Source organism: Ambystoma mexicanum, chromosome 9, assembly GCF_040938575.1.
Source record: "Ambystoma mexicanum isolate Mex_15411 chromosome 9, UKY_AmexF1_1, whole genome shotgun sequence".
NCBI lineage: Eukaryota > Metazoa > Chordata > Amphibia > Caudata > Ambystomatidae > Ambystoma > Ambystoma mexicanum.
Window position 1 is genome coordinate 881,066,750 of NC_090931.1, and position 14,098 is coordinate 881,080,847.

The 14,098-nt window shown below is 42.7% G+C and overlaps 1 protein-coding gene across 4 annotated transcripts in view; it reads right to left on the minus strand.

The window, feature by feature from the left end:
• AGAP1 (ArfGAP with GTPase domain, ankyrin repeat and PH domain 1) overlaps positions 1 to 14,098 on the minus strand; it is a 1,778,872-nt gene that overhangs the window by 243,508 nt on the left and 1,521,266 nt on the right. The gene's annotated exons all lie outside the window — the stretch shown is intronic.

A 14,098-nucleotide genomic window follows, 5' to 3' on the forward strand; every position in this document is an offset into this window, starting at 1 on the left:
AAAGCCTTCAGACCCATTTAGTTGTTTAATTATGAATGTAAAACTTTTGCCAATTATTGCTAATAGGACTGACCCGTTTCTTCCTAAATTGGTTAAAACGGATGAGGATGGTGTTTTATCCAAAGTCGTCTTTCCCCTGTCAAATACTAGACTTTTTCTAAATATTCTTAGTATCACATCTAAATCATCAGATACATATGTTGCTATTGCTCTTGATGGTGAAAAAGCACTTAATCAGGTTCAGTGGGACTATTTAGGGTTTGATTTGGCATCGATTTGGATCTCAGTTAATCTCATTAATAAAACTTCTTTCATCTGATCCAAAAACTTCAATCTTTGTAACCAATCAAATGTGTGGTCCATTTCTTTTTGAGGTAGTAGGGTAAGCTGCCCCTTGTCTCCCATTTGATATATTTTTCCAATTGAAACATTTTTGTAAAGTATTAGATTTAATAACATTACAGGTATTAAAAATAATGGTATAGAGGTTCAAATTGCAGAGTATGAGGATATAGTTATATTTTTGAAAAACCCAGATACAAATCGACATCTTCTTGACTCTATTACTCTTTTCTCCTATTTCTGGATATTAATTAAATGTAGACAAATCAGAGATTCTCCCCTTAAATCATTATGGTCTTAAGCATGCTTTTCTTAATGTAGGAATGGAATGCTGCACTAAAGGAATCGGTTACTTAGGTAATCACATATTTTCAATTAAAGAGAGCAAACCAAATTCTTCAAATATACTTGCCAGGCTAAATAGGTATTAGTTATTGATATCCTCTATATTAAAATTAGTGGGGTCACTTAGAGGTGATTAAAATAATGATGATTTCACCTATTACATTATACATGCTTCCCCCCCCTCCCCTTTCCGGCTTATTTCTTTAAATCTTTGTTCTCGGTTTCATAAAAGTTCCAATGGGGTAAATGAAACATTATATTTCTTTGAGCAAGTTAAAATGAATTACATTTTGCAGTGGTGTTAAATTTCCTAACTTCAAAAAGTACCATTCTGAATTCATACCTAAACAAATACAGTCATGGTATCTTTCAGGTGCGCATCCTGATCGCCCACTTTGGTTAAGATTGGCAAAACCCATGATCACACCTCTCTACCCCTCAGATACGGTCTGGTATCTTAAGACTACTGTTAGAACAATCTGAATTAAAACCTCAGCCTTATGCCTTTGAGTGGTGTTTTCCCTCATAATAAAAAACCTTTGGAATTGATTTGACTATTTATTTGGTATAATAAATGAATAAGGTGAATGAAAAGTTATGTTTTTGGAAACCATGGCTACATAAAGGTATTCATTTATGTGGCGGTTCAGAGGAAGGAGTCAGACACTTGGAGGACATGATACGTTTTTTAAATAAAATTGTAAGTAGAAGGCCTAACTTTCCCTACCACTAAATGAAATACCATACCCATCTAAAAATAAAATGAAAAGGTTTAGGTCTGTGGTCAAAAAGTCCAAATAAAATATGTCCTCCATCCAAATTACCCTTTCTGGCCCTGCCACTGAGGTTAAATAACAAATAAACCAAGGGAATGAATTGCCTGGTCTCCCATTTAGGTCATTCAATAGTCTTGGAAGTATGCCACCATCTGCAGTCCACTCTTGTAGCTCCCCCAGAACACCTTGCTTTCTCCTCCTTTATGTGGTCCCCTTTTCGAAATGTCTTTTAAAATAAACTTTCCTGCTACTCTTGCAACCTCTTTTTCAGGCCTTCTACGCGGGCACTTGATAGGAGTTTTCTGCTGTCTTTGTCTAGTGTTGGTCCTGCCAGCAGTATCACGCGGGTATCCCTCAGTTGACGTGCTGGGTGTTCCAGGAGCAGAACGGGGACGGTTGAAGGAAGACAGAAGGTTGAAGGGTGGCGGGTCTCCATATCTTATTAATTTAAATAAATCCTATATGTATAGCCCCACACCGCGTCTCTGTGTTCCTTCTTACTACAAATATGGCGACGCTTTAATAAGGTCTTGAAGGAAGCTTTCAGGTGGGCTTGGGCCAATGGCAGAGACTGGAAGGAGGCAACGAGGGATGTGATTGTTGCCCACAAGTTCACCCCTCATTATATGTCAGATGTTTCCCCTTTTGAACTTAGCAAGGGGAGGAAGGCTAACACCAAACTGGTGCCAGCTTGGATGGGCAAGGCCACGGACATTGGGAACAGATTGGAGGGTGTTGTTTAAATCATCAGAGTCAGTCACATAAAGAACAAAGGAGCATGTGGTGGTGCTACCATGAGGAGGAATGATGTTCTCCCTACTGTAGGGGATATGGTGAAGATCAAATTGCCCCCCGCCCTCAGAGATGGGTGTTGTAGGTGGTCCAAGCCTAACAAGGTGAGAGAAGATTTTAAACATGCAGTCAAATTGGATGACATGAGAGTATGGAACATGGAGAGAGTCTCTTGTGAGGAGAGTGGAGGGTGAGGAGAAAGTGTGGCAGGAAAGAGTTGAAAAAGCTGGGAGTAGGAGTATGAGAATGTTGGGATTTTGTGAGTGAATATTCCTTGCCTAGCCATACAGCTGGGAGTTCCATCCGTTCGAGGTTGGGGAGGTGCTACTAGAGGCCTAAGCATCATGCAGAGCATGTGTAGAGAGACTCAGAGACTCTGTGTGCCCGATTGGAAGACAAAACTTTGTGAAGAGAATGGGATGTGCAGTGTGGCACCTGCCAGCAGTGTCACACGGATATCCCATAGCTGACTTGTTCCAAGAGCAGAACGGGGGAAGAGCGGAGATGGTTGAAAGAAGACCGAGAGATAGTTGAAGGCTGACTGGGCTCCATACCTTATTAACTTAAATAAATCCTACATGTATGTCCCCACACCGTGTCTCTGTGTCCCTCCTTACTACACTTTTCTGCTTCTATGATTCATCTGCTCTCAGACGGAGTGTCTTTCTTTACTGGTTATCCCCCAGCTGTATTTATGTAGTCCCTCTCTTCTACACTTTTCACCTATGGTTTGGGTATTTCTTCACTTATTACTCTTACAACAACAGTGTGTGCTCAGACCCTCTCTTCTAGGCTTTTCGCTTCTTAAATGTTATTGTTCTGCATTTGATAACTCGTTTTGAGTACGGATACGTGTTTCTTCTGAAAGACAACGCTATCCTGCGGGCCTCCAGCTTCTCCTGTTCCCCCAGGTACCTCTTACTTGGTAGGGGCTGGTGGTTGAGCTTGGTTCTCAGGACTGTTCTCCCTTTGCTTTTCACTCTCAGGCCCACATCACACTACTGCTTCGTACTACTGCAGCCACTGTGAAGCGACCCTAGGTTCCTCTATGGGTGGTATCAGCGCTGGTCCTGGGGTGACCTGCACACCACGTCCAGCTAGGGGTCATGCCACACTGGGTTGGCTCGCTCGTCTCTCGGCAGAAGCAAGACTCTTCTCGTTTCTGCATGCCCAGGTTCTCCAGCGTCTTGCCCCCTCGTTCTCCCTCTAGAAGTTGCGGGCTGCGCGACTAACTTCTGCTCAGACTTCTGCCAGTGGAATGATGCCAGCGAGCTTCCTCTGTGCATCAGGCTTCTCCTCGGCACAGGTATACATACGTCTCACATTAAAGAGGCATCTTTTTATGTGCCATTAGGTTTCGTCTAGCATTGCCTTCAGCCAAAGATAATGATGCCACATTCTGAGGCTTATCAGGTAATCTCATGTATGCAAATACATTAGTTGGCGTAGGGAATTCCTCACAGGAATGGGAGCCCTTGTTCCCAAAGGGGGAGTCTCTCCCGGTGAGGTATCACTTGCCTCGACCCCTAGGCACGGTTTTTTGGCGTGGGCTCACCTCCCTAGCCTCACAGAGGGGGGCTCTTTCTTGGGGAGCAGGGGCGAATAACTGCATTCGTCACATTCTTTAAACCAATTTTTTGTGAAGGTAAACCTATGCTATTTGAGGAGTTTAGAATGAAATTTGCTCTCTCTAAATCATCTTTACTCAATATGCTAAAATCATTGCTGATTTGGTTTAAAACATTTCCTAATTTCCTAGACAGGATTTGCTACTAGATTTCCTTAGACAGAATTGTATTAAAGTACTATCTATAAACGCGTTTTAATTGTATTACATGAGAAATGTATATAGAACATGGGATAAGTGGGGTTCAGAAATGAATTAGATTGTTAACACAGGTATGTGGTCCCATTTCATCCTTGTTTCTGAAATATTCTTTCATTTTGATGTCATGAATACAGCAAAACACAGAAGCCATAGTGCCACATCAGATACAAGTTTTATGAGGCGGTAAAGACATAAAATATTGCAGATCAGCATAAACGTGAGAGCATGACAAATGTGAGTTCATAGTTCACAACTTGACAAAATAAAAGAGTTCTACAAAACAAGGTGAAAGCAGCAAATTCACACACTGAAGAACATGTAGTCAACCCGCTTCCAATAGGTTCCCACCAACAGGAGGGTGTCTGAGCCCAACCATGTTTTGCAGGGCTTCTGACCATAACTCTGTTCTTCTGCACAGGCTCCGGTTTAGTGCTCCACTCCTTCATGTACCAACCAGTCTCCAGCTTAGCAACAATATTTACTACAGTGTCTTAAGTTCTTACCATTACTCTTGAGCAGTACTGGGTTCTAGTCTTTGCGCCTATATATAAACAGGTAACTTTGTGCCTCTATCTCAGCATTTGGGGAGGGTGGGGGCGTGCCTTCCATCCTATCCAGCATTGGTAGCTTATCACTATTGCTACTGTATGAGCACCCCCTGAAAATCACCAGTATTTCAGTTTGTTTTCTTGATTATCCATTCCCTGCAGTAAATATGGCCTCCGGTAAGACTTTTCCTTGATCACATTTGCTTGGGTTATCAGTTATCGTACTGTCCAACTCCAACTTGCACATAGTGAGTTATCTTGAGCTCCTCTTTCCTTTGGGGAAGTTAAGTAAATCCTTGCGATTGCAAATCCACAGAAGAGGTGTTGCTCTGAAATGCAGACCAAACACAGACACCCTTACATCGTTGTCTTGTATTAAGTGTCTGTTGTATAGTTTATAGGTCTATCTTTCCAGCACACTGTTTCTGTTCAGCTTGTATCAGATGTTTTGTGAATGACTCAATGAATAAGGCTTTAGAGAATTGCTGCCCAATTTCAGCCACTCCTCTCAGATCAAGTCGGTTTTTAGTTTGATAGGAACAATGTGTGTAAGTGGCTTCTAAAGTGTGGCATTTCTTAGCTAATAAAAAGGGACGATCTTAGACTGCAATCTGCCTGAAAGATACGGCTAGAGTTATACTGGGTCTAAGTATACTTCAGCGATACTGGGGTGCGATCAGCAGGAATATAGAGGTAGCTATCCTGAATGCTTTACAGAAGCAACTGATCTAGTGTCTAACTGGAGGTTTGTGCAATCCCCTCATCCAGAGGTACATTTTTCTTGGGGTTAGGACGATCTGGAATGCTGCACTTGGTGTCACCTCCAACTTAGGTAGGTGAGCCTTATGTAGACAGCACTATTATTGTCAGTTTGGAGTAAATAGCTGTCCCAACATTACATTTTCTTTCTATTGTTTTAATCAGAAGACATAGAATTTGCAGTCTTCCCAAGTAAAACTATTTTCACAACTATTGATAATGACATTTGCAATGGCCATTATTATAAACATATTTTTTTCTTGAATCTCTAGGAAGGTTTTCCCCAAAACGGTTGCAATGCCAGGTAAACGTGCTGTTTGATGGGTTTACTGCTTGGCCCATCTGAAGCAACCTCCATTCTTCATAGAAGTAAACTGCAGCCAGCTCTCCCTCAAAGGTGCATGGTCTAAACTCATAAAGTACATCTATTAAGACCTTTTAGGAATTGAACAATCAGAGGGATCTTAAAATATGAATCCTCCTCTAAAGAGCGTTCGAAAATAGACAGCGCCGCTAGGTAACCTTTAATTGTTCGAATCTGGAGCCCCAGATTGGCCAAATGTAATAAAAAGGAAAGCACCATAGGTGTGTCACATAGAAAGGGATCCACATTCTTATCCCTGCACCAGCTGCTGAACTTGTTCCAACAGCAGCAGTACGATGATTTCATTGCTGGCCGTCTGGCCGAAAGCAAGATCTCCACTACCTCATCCGGGAGGTCCCAATCCTTGTACCTCAGCCACTCAGAAACCATGCTTGAAAGCTGAGTGTCTTCTCCTCTGGATGAAGAACCCAACCCTCCTCTCGCGAGAGCAGATCCTCTCTTTGTGGAAGACGTATTGGAGGGCAGATGGACATGTCCAGAAGGTCCGGGTACCATAACATCCTGGACCAATCCGGGGCAATTAGGAACATGGGTTTCCCAAATTTTATCAACCTCCTGATCACGTGAGGAATGACGGGGACTGGAGGAAACGCATACAGCAGTGGAAACTCCCAGTCCACTACAAACATGTCACCTAGAGCTCCTCTTGGGGAAATTCCCTAGAGCAGAACAGCTTGCACTTCCGGTTGACACAGGTCACAAACAGATCCACTTGTGGGGTTCCCTAAAGTGTGAAGATCTCTTGAAGGACTTCCTGAGCTGGTTCGCACTCGCAGGAGACTGTGCTCAGAGCGTCCACCGCTGTGTTCCCTTCTCCAGCTAGGTGAACTGCCAATAGAGAGATTACTTCTTGAATTGTTCAGAACCAGAGCTGCATTGCTTCTCTGCACAGTGGTAGTGACCCTACACCTCCTTCCTTGTTGAGGTAGTACATGCCCACTGTGTTGTCTGTCCTTATGAGGACACTGTTTCCCCGTACAGAGGGCAGAAAGGCCTTCCACGCTAATCCAATTGCCCTCAGATCCAAAAGGTTGATGTGTAGTTTGGACTCCCATGGAGACCAACGACCGCTGATTCTCAGATCATTGGCGCAGGCTCCCTACCCAGTCAGTGAGGTGTCCATCACTACTGTTATCGCCGGCCATGGCTGCCAAAAAGATTCGCTCTTGAGAATGTTGTCCTTGCAAACCCACCACAGAAGATCTTGATAGAGTCTGCTCAGAACTTTCAGGTGGTTTTACATTCTGCCTGAAAACTGGGACCATTGAGTACTGAGAGCCCATTGAAGGGATCTCATTCTCAGACAAGCCTCTGGCACCAGAAAAATGCAGGATGCCATGAGACCGAACAACCTCAAAAAATCGAATGCCGGAAGATGCTGGGCATTCTGAAATTTGGGGACCATCTGCAGAATATGTCGAGCTCTCACCTCGGGTGGCGAGGCTTTCCCCGAGAAGCCATCCAGGACTGCTCCAATACATTTTAGTCTTTGAGATGGTACCAAGCGGGATTTCTTGTAATTGAGGGAGAAGCCCAATTTGTTAAGAGAATGGCAGGTTATACTGAGATTGTCCCGGGATTGTTCGGGTGAACAAGCGCTGATCAGCCAATCGTCTAGATAGGGGTAAACTTGAATGCCCCCCTCTTCTGAGACTTGCTGCCACCACTGCCATCAATTTGCTGAAAACCCTCGGGGTGGAGGTCAGCCCGAATGGCAGAACTCGAAACTGATAAGGAGAACCACCAACCGCCAACCGCCAACCTCAGGTACTTTGTGTGCTTGAGATGTACAGACACATGGAAGTAAGCATCCTGAAGATCCAATGAAACCATCCAGTCTTGGAGAGCCTGAATGATTTAGGAAAGTGTAACCATCTTGAACTTTTCCTTCCTGAGGAACTTGTTTCTTAAATCCAGGATGGGTCTCAATCCTCTGTCCTTTTTGGGAATCAAAAAGTATGGGGAATACCAACTCTTGTTCCTTTCCGCTACAGGTACATGTTATATTGCACCTTTCTCTAGCAGGGTCAAAATTTTCTGCACAAGGAGCGGATCTGGAATTTTGAAAGTTGTTCCCCGGTGGATGATCCCGAGGCCTTTTTTGTTAAGGGAGGCAGTAATCTTGAGCAACAGTTTCTAGTGCCCAAGCATCTGAAGTAATGTCTCGCCATTCTTTCAGATGCTGACTAAGTCTGCCTCCCACCGGGGTCTTGCGAGTCAAGGCCTCAGAGTGGTTTTGAGGTGGTTGAAGCAGTGGCTGATAGTAAACCTGCTGCTGCTTGGGTTGGCTTAGCACCTCTCCCTCGTCCACCTCGAGGGAATCTTCTCCGACCTCTTTGACCGGCTTGTCCTCTTCCTCTTCCAATTGATGAGTAGAATCGAAAGGACTTATCTGTCCAGGAAGATGAAGCAGAGTAGGGGTGTTGAGGCGGTCTAATGGCGGCGCTAAGGGATTTAGCCACCGTCTTGCATGTCTGGTGCAAACCAAGACTTCCTCAACCATGCAAACCTGGGTAACACTGTGCTAGTTGCCATGAATCTGCTGATGCTGTCTGTAGTATCCAGACATGACTGGAGACAGTCACCCATTGCCTCCTTACCATCCATGATGATCGCCAGGAAGCAGTCTCTTACCTCTCCTTCTGGGATGTGGTCGGCCGCCAAAGCTACGCAGTCCCACAGGGTAAACGTAAACCATGACAAGGTACAAGTTACATTAGTTGACTTTAATGCCATACTGCCAGCAGTAAATATCTTCCTCGCCCAGGCATCCACTCTCTTATCATCCCTATCAGGAGGGATGGATGGATGGGTATGCTGACTGCTTTTTAGATGTAGCAGCCTGAACCACCAAACATTCAGTTAATGGATGTTTAGTCAGATAATCTGGGTCGCTGCTGCACAGTCTGCATTTTCTAGCAAAGTTTGTATTTTCTGCAGCTGCAGTCTCTGGTGTCTCCCAATTTGCGGAGTCTCTTTTTTGAAGTGTAGAGTGAAATGGCAAAATTGGATCTTTTTGGGGACCTTGATCCAAGATATGTGTCATGTCATCCTGTTCAAAAGAAGGAGTAGGCCTACTCCAACTGAAAAACTCTTTAACCTTACTCATTAGTCTCCTGTATGAGGAGTCCGTAGGATCTGGTTCGCCAAATTCTAACTTGGGAGAGGTATCTAACTGGCCGACTGAAGGTTGTCATATAAGTCTTTTAATCTAGACTCATCAGAGATCAATTCCTCTCGCACATTAGGGGTGCCATATTGTAAGCCAAATGGTGGTGTGTTATCTGAAGGTTCATTACCTTCATAGATGGCTGTTAAAGACTTCAATCTTTTTTGGGCAAAGGTTTACCACTGGCTTCGACAATCTCAAAGTAATCATCGACAATGACTTCAAAGTCCGGGTCGCCTTTGTCGGCGTCGGTTTCGATACTGGTGTCGACAGCTCCGCCGCTAACAGAGTCAGCGAAGGCGTTATCGACTTCTTATGCTTCTTCGAAGGAACCCTCGATGGACTGGATTCCTGACTTTCGAAGCCCTCAGCAGTTTCTCATCAGATGGAGAGCTTTCTCGATGCAGTACCGTCGTATGGCTCGATTTCAAAGATTTCATCTTCGACTTCCCTTTCTTGTCTTTGTGCAGGTGCATGGGCTTTCTGCTTGTCCTTTGAGGGGGTCGGGTTCCATTCTCGGAGATTTTGAGCATTTCATTATGACACGCATCCCATTTTGCTGGGGAGTTCGATTTAGTTGGGCACTTGATAACCTCAGCTGAGGAATCACTGGAGGTCAAAGGTGACCTATGACGCTGTTTCTTGGCCTTCTTCAAAGAAGACAAAGAATGGCGTGATCGACTCGATCGAGACCGTTTAGATTTTTTACGTCGAGGAGAATGCCTCGACTCATCGGTCTTTCTTTTTGAACTCTTCGAAGGGGACTTCGAAGGTAACCTCCCCACTGCCAATTTACCTTTATGCTTCCTGAGAGCCTTTTCAGTAATCGCCTGACAGGAGCCACAGTCGGAGGTACAGTGACCGGTACCAAGACACCACAGACATATGCAATGGGGGTCTGTGATTGACATTGTCGATCCACAGTCTTGGCACTTGTTGAAGCCTGAGGTGTTGATGGAGCCGACACGGAACACATTTTCGAAACAAAAAGAACTATCGAATTTCACATAAGAACCGAAGCATGCCATAATTCTTCAAAGCATTAGCGCGGAAAAACAAACTAAAGCCATTGGATGCTGCGTGAGCTACTTATACTGATGATGACATCGACAGTCGAATCGAAGCCCTCAAGGGACATCCACGAGACGGCACACAGTGCCCCGTCAAAAAGAAATTCTGAAAGCAGCTGAAGCTGGAAGGATATTTATCATAAAATGAGGAATACATGGGAGGACACAATCCATTCAAAAGCAAGGATCTAAATTGTATTTTGACGCCCATGTTGTCGATGTACAAACAGAGACTAGGAACCGCCCTCATTGTCCTGGCAGGAACAAAACAAGTGACTGCTAGCAGTTGGAAATCTTCACTGGAAACCCACCACAAATATTTCAGATTGAGGGTTTACCTGGTGTTCGAATCCCTCCAGAGAAGCATCTGGATAATTCATTACTGCTGCCATATCTTTGACAAAAGGTCCTGTTCCTTACATTTGGGGAACTAAAACAACAGACCCAGTTTCAAGCCTAGCTAAGCGGAATAAAGTTGGTCTCGACCATTGATTCCCTTAAGATAGTAAGTCCTGGCTGAGCAAATATCCCCATTGCCCCAGGGATAATATTACCCATAACTGGTACTGGAAGGACCTCTTTGACTTGGGTCATTGACAGTAACTAACAGGAAAATTTGATTACCTTTCCTCTAAAAATTCTCTTTTGAAACAAAGCCTTCTTACCTGTAACCTGTGCACAATGTATTTATCAAAAATTGTTATACAGTGCACACCAGTGTTATGGAAAAGTATACATTCTATTTTAAATTAGTTTGTATATGAATATTCCATAGAGTATATTGTAACTTAAGGCGCGGAGGAGAAATGGTCAACCCTGACACATTTGTTCAATTACTATAACTCTGTTCAATTACTACAACTATGAACAAGCAGATTGTGCATTTTGAGGCAGTATGTGCTTAAACAATATGCAGTTTTTGCCTAATAGGATAAGGACAGTTCTTTACATACAAATCACAGCCCGGTAGTTTAGGAGTCACATTTGAATATGGCAATTCCGTAGGATTATAAATTGTTCTAAGTTTATATATTCACATTCCCGTTTATGATGGACAATGAGGCTACTCCTATGAATGTTTCAACACATTTGAGCCCCCTACACTAATTTGGATCACACAAGCAATTGCCAAATAGATCTGCATTTGTTTATAAATATGACATCACACATGTCATACGCGATGACGTCATATGGACGCTTAATCATGCCGTTATTTAAGGCAGTCATTTTGAGGCAATCTCGAGCCGCTTCCATATGAATGGGGAACAACGACCAGTAAAGACAAGGAAACTCCGATCAGGAAGTATAAATATGGACCCTGGCATGCCCCAATAGCAGCATCCTGCAGATTTAAAAACGTAGGGCCTCGCTTAACATCATTCTCAATGCCATGTTTCCTATAGATCCTCGAAGGACCGAGACGGTTGTTAATGTAGAAATAGTAGCCCTGGGCAGGATCACCAGAGAGATTCTTAGATTTCCTACCTTTAGGTGAGTGTATTATATTTATGCTTGTTTCAAATAATTGAGCCCCACTAGAATACTTAAACTATTGCCACAGAGCGGGCATGGGAGAAGTCTATGGCCCGAGGGAACATGATTTATATGTTCACTGCCGGTTGTTTTTGACCATCGTACAAGGAGGTGAGATATTTCTTATTACTCATTTGCTAGCAAAGATATTTAACACAGCACTCACAATCAGAGTAGCTTAAGAGTTGAAATAAAAAATGACCAGTTCTAAAGATGGATTCAATATCTTTTCCCGCTTTAATCAATGGACCATCAGATTTTATTGGAATCATTAGTTATCTGCCATTGGAAGTATGTGAACATTTATATCTTTCTCGAGATAATGCTCAATACAACACCACAGTTGCTATCATGGATAGACTTACCACATTCCTTGATTGATTGATTAGACTTCCTTCTGAATAAAATAAAGAATAGTATGATATAAATGGATCAGTTATTTGTTTTGTAACACTTAATTGAGAGTATCATTATTTTGGATATATTCACAAGAAATTTGTTTTCTAAAACAATGTTATCTGTATTATTTTATGGAAATGATTTGAAATCCGCCCCTGATGAAGAGAAAGATATTCTCAAAACGCGTTGGGCCTGATGAATAAACACATGTTATACATATCGAACATATATTGACTCAAGCCACATTTGTTATGCCATGACATATCGGTTTATGAATTGACCATTTCTAACAGGTCTTTGAAACCCTATGAGTATTGAATAATTTGAAAACTTGATAATCTTATTTGGTGAAATGTTTGGCTTCATTATTGTGCCCATGACGGTGTGTGGGGGATGGGAGTCTCCGATTTGGGAGCTTTTTCAAAATGTACTTTTCCTCACAGACCATAAAGTATTACTTTTTTTTAACATCACTGTAGAGACTTTCTTAGTCAATGCCATAAGTGTTAAACTCAATCTTCAAACCTCCCTGTTTCACCCATAAAAGTTGACCCGGACTGCTCAGTAATCACTAATGCTGGTGAACCAGGGAAATCTTGCAACAATCCTGTATCCTCAACCCTTGATAACTTTGTTGCGAGAAAATGTACTAACAAGTTCTAATTATTCCCCATTGCTCGCAAGACACAATTACGGTAAATACGCTTGCCATCACCCGTCTGACATGAAAAGGTTGTCACCTAAATATTGGTGGAGGATGAAGACTAGAGTGGACAACTTTGGATTGTAACAGTTCATTTGTGCATTTGTGGAGGTGAAAATAAATTCCACATGAATGAATCTGGATTCTCTTGATCAAAATGAGTAAAAGATATGCCGCGCACTATCAGATAAAAATGTGTTTTCAAACGTGGAAGTGAAATGTGTGGTTTGCCTCAGCATTTACTCAAAGAAATCCTAAAGTGCAAGTATTGTAATAGTTCTTTCATTATGACAGCCAATTGTTACAAATGTGGGTTCAGTTCCATTGCAGAGGAAACCCCTCTTGCTTGCTGGTATGTTTTCAATGTATAAAGTAATGTTGAAAGCAATTTGGGAAGAAGGGGTACAATTACAGTAGAACAATATTGTGCATAGGTACTCAGGTGGAGGCTGAGCTTATTCCACACACGGATCAACAAGGCTCTTGAGGCAGGTGAGAACATGGCTTTTTGTCAGAGAGAAAAGGCTAGAGACATTTTTCACCGTAATCATTCACCAGAAAAGATATTTGTTTTGTGGGAAACAAACTAAATAAGATATCCAAATAAAAGAAAACTAGCTTTGAGGTAGGAGTCATAACATTATGACGTGAAGTTTGACTTGAAATGGGGAGGGCGGCACACTTGCATATCGTATGTATGCTGTCCAAGCCTTCATGAAGAGCCCCTAATGGCTCAACTGTGTGGACCATACATTAGCATCTCTGTCCAGCTCGTGTATTGCTCAGCATCATGTAACAGGGCTTTCCTAGCTCAAATTAAGACATATCTGGCAGTGAATCACTCTTTATGGCGACCATCTTTCTATATGCACCTCTTCCTGATGTAGCTCCTGGCCTTCTCTGTGGACTAACCTGCACCTTCCATCACTCTATTGCTCTACACATCAACTGGTCTTTCCCTGGGTCCTGGACCACCTCCCCTCTACGTTCGCATCAGCCTAATTTCTGCTGCAATTGGAAGTTCCCAATTACTGCTGCTCCTTCCTCAAACATTGAAGTTTTGCAACCACAATAACAGGTTTATAGAAGTAGATCACTTATTTAGAAATTAAACATCACAATAAACACATGTTGCAAGAGTCTCCATCTTTAAAATAGGAATTCCAGCTATCGGACAAGAACTATCTAACATTATCATAGACTCCCAGCAAAGCAAATCCTGCCCTTCAGAAAGATGCATTGATCCTCCTGAGACTGCACTTGTGTGTATATGAGTAGCATTTAAAATATGGAGGAATCATTCATCACTCTCCATAGATTAGCACTGCAACACTACTAGTAATGATCCATAATCTCAGTACCCCTCCATCTACAAAACGAGATACAAGAGCAAAAGCCAATGTCCACCTGTCTGTGCTGGCTGAGAAAATCTGGAACTCTTTTCCTCCA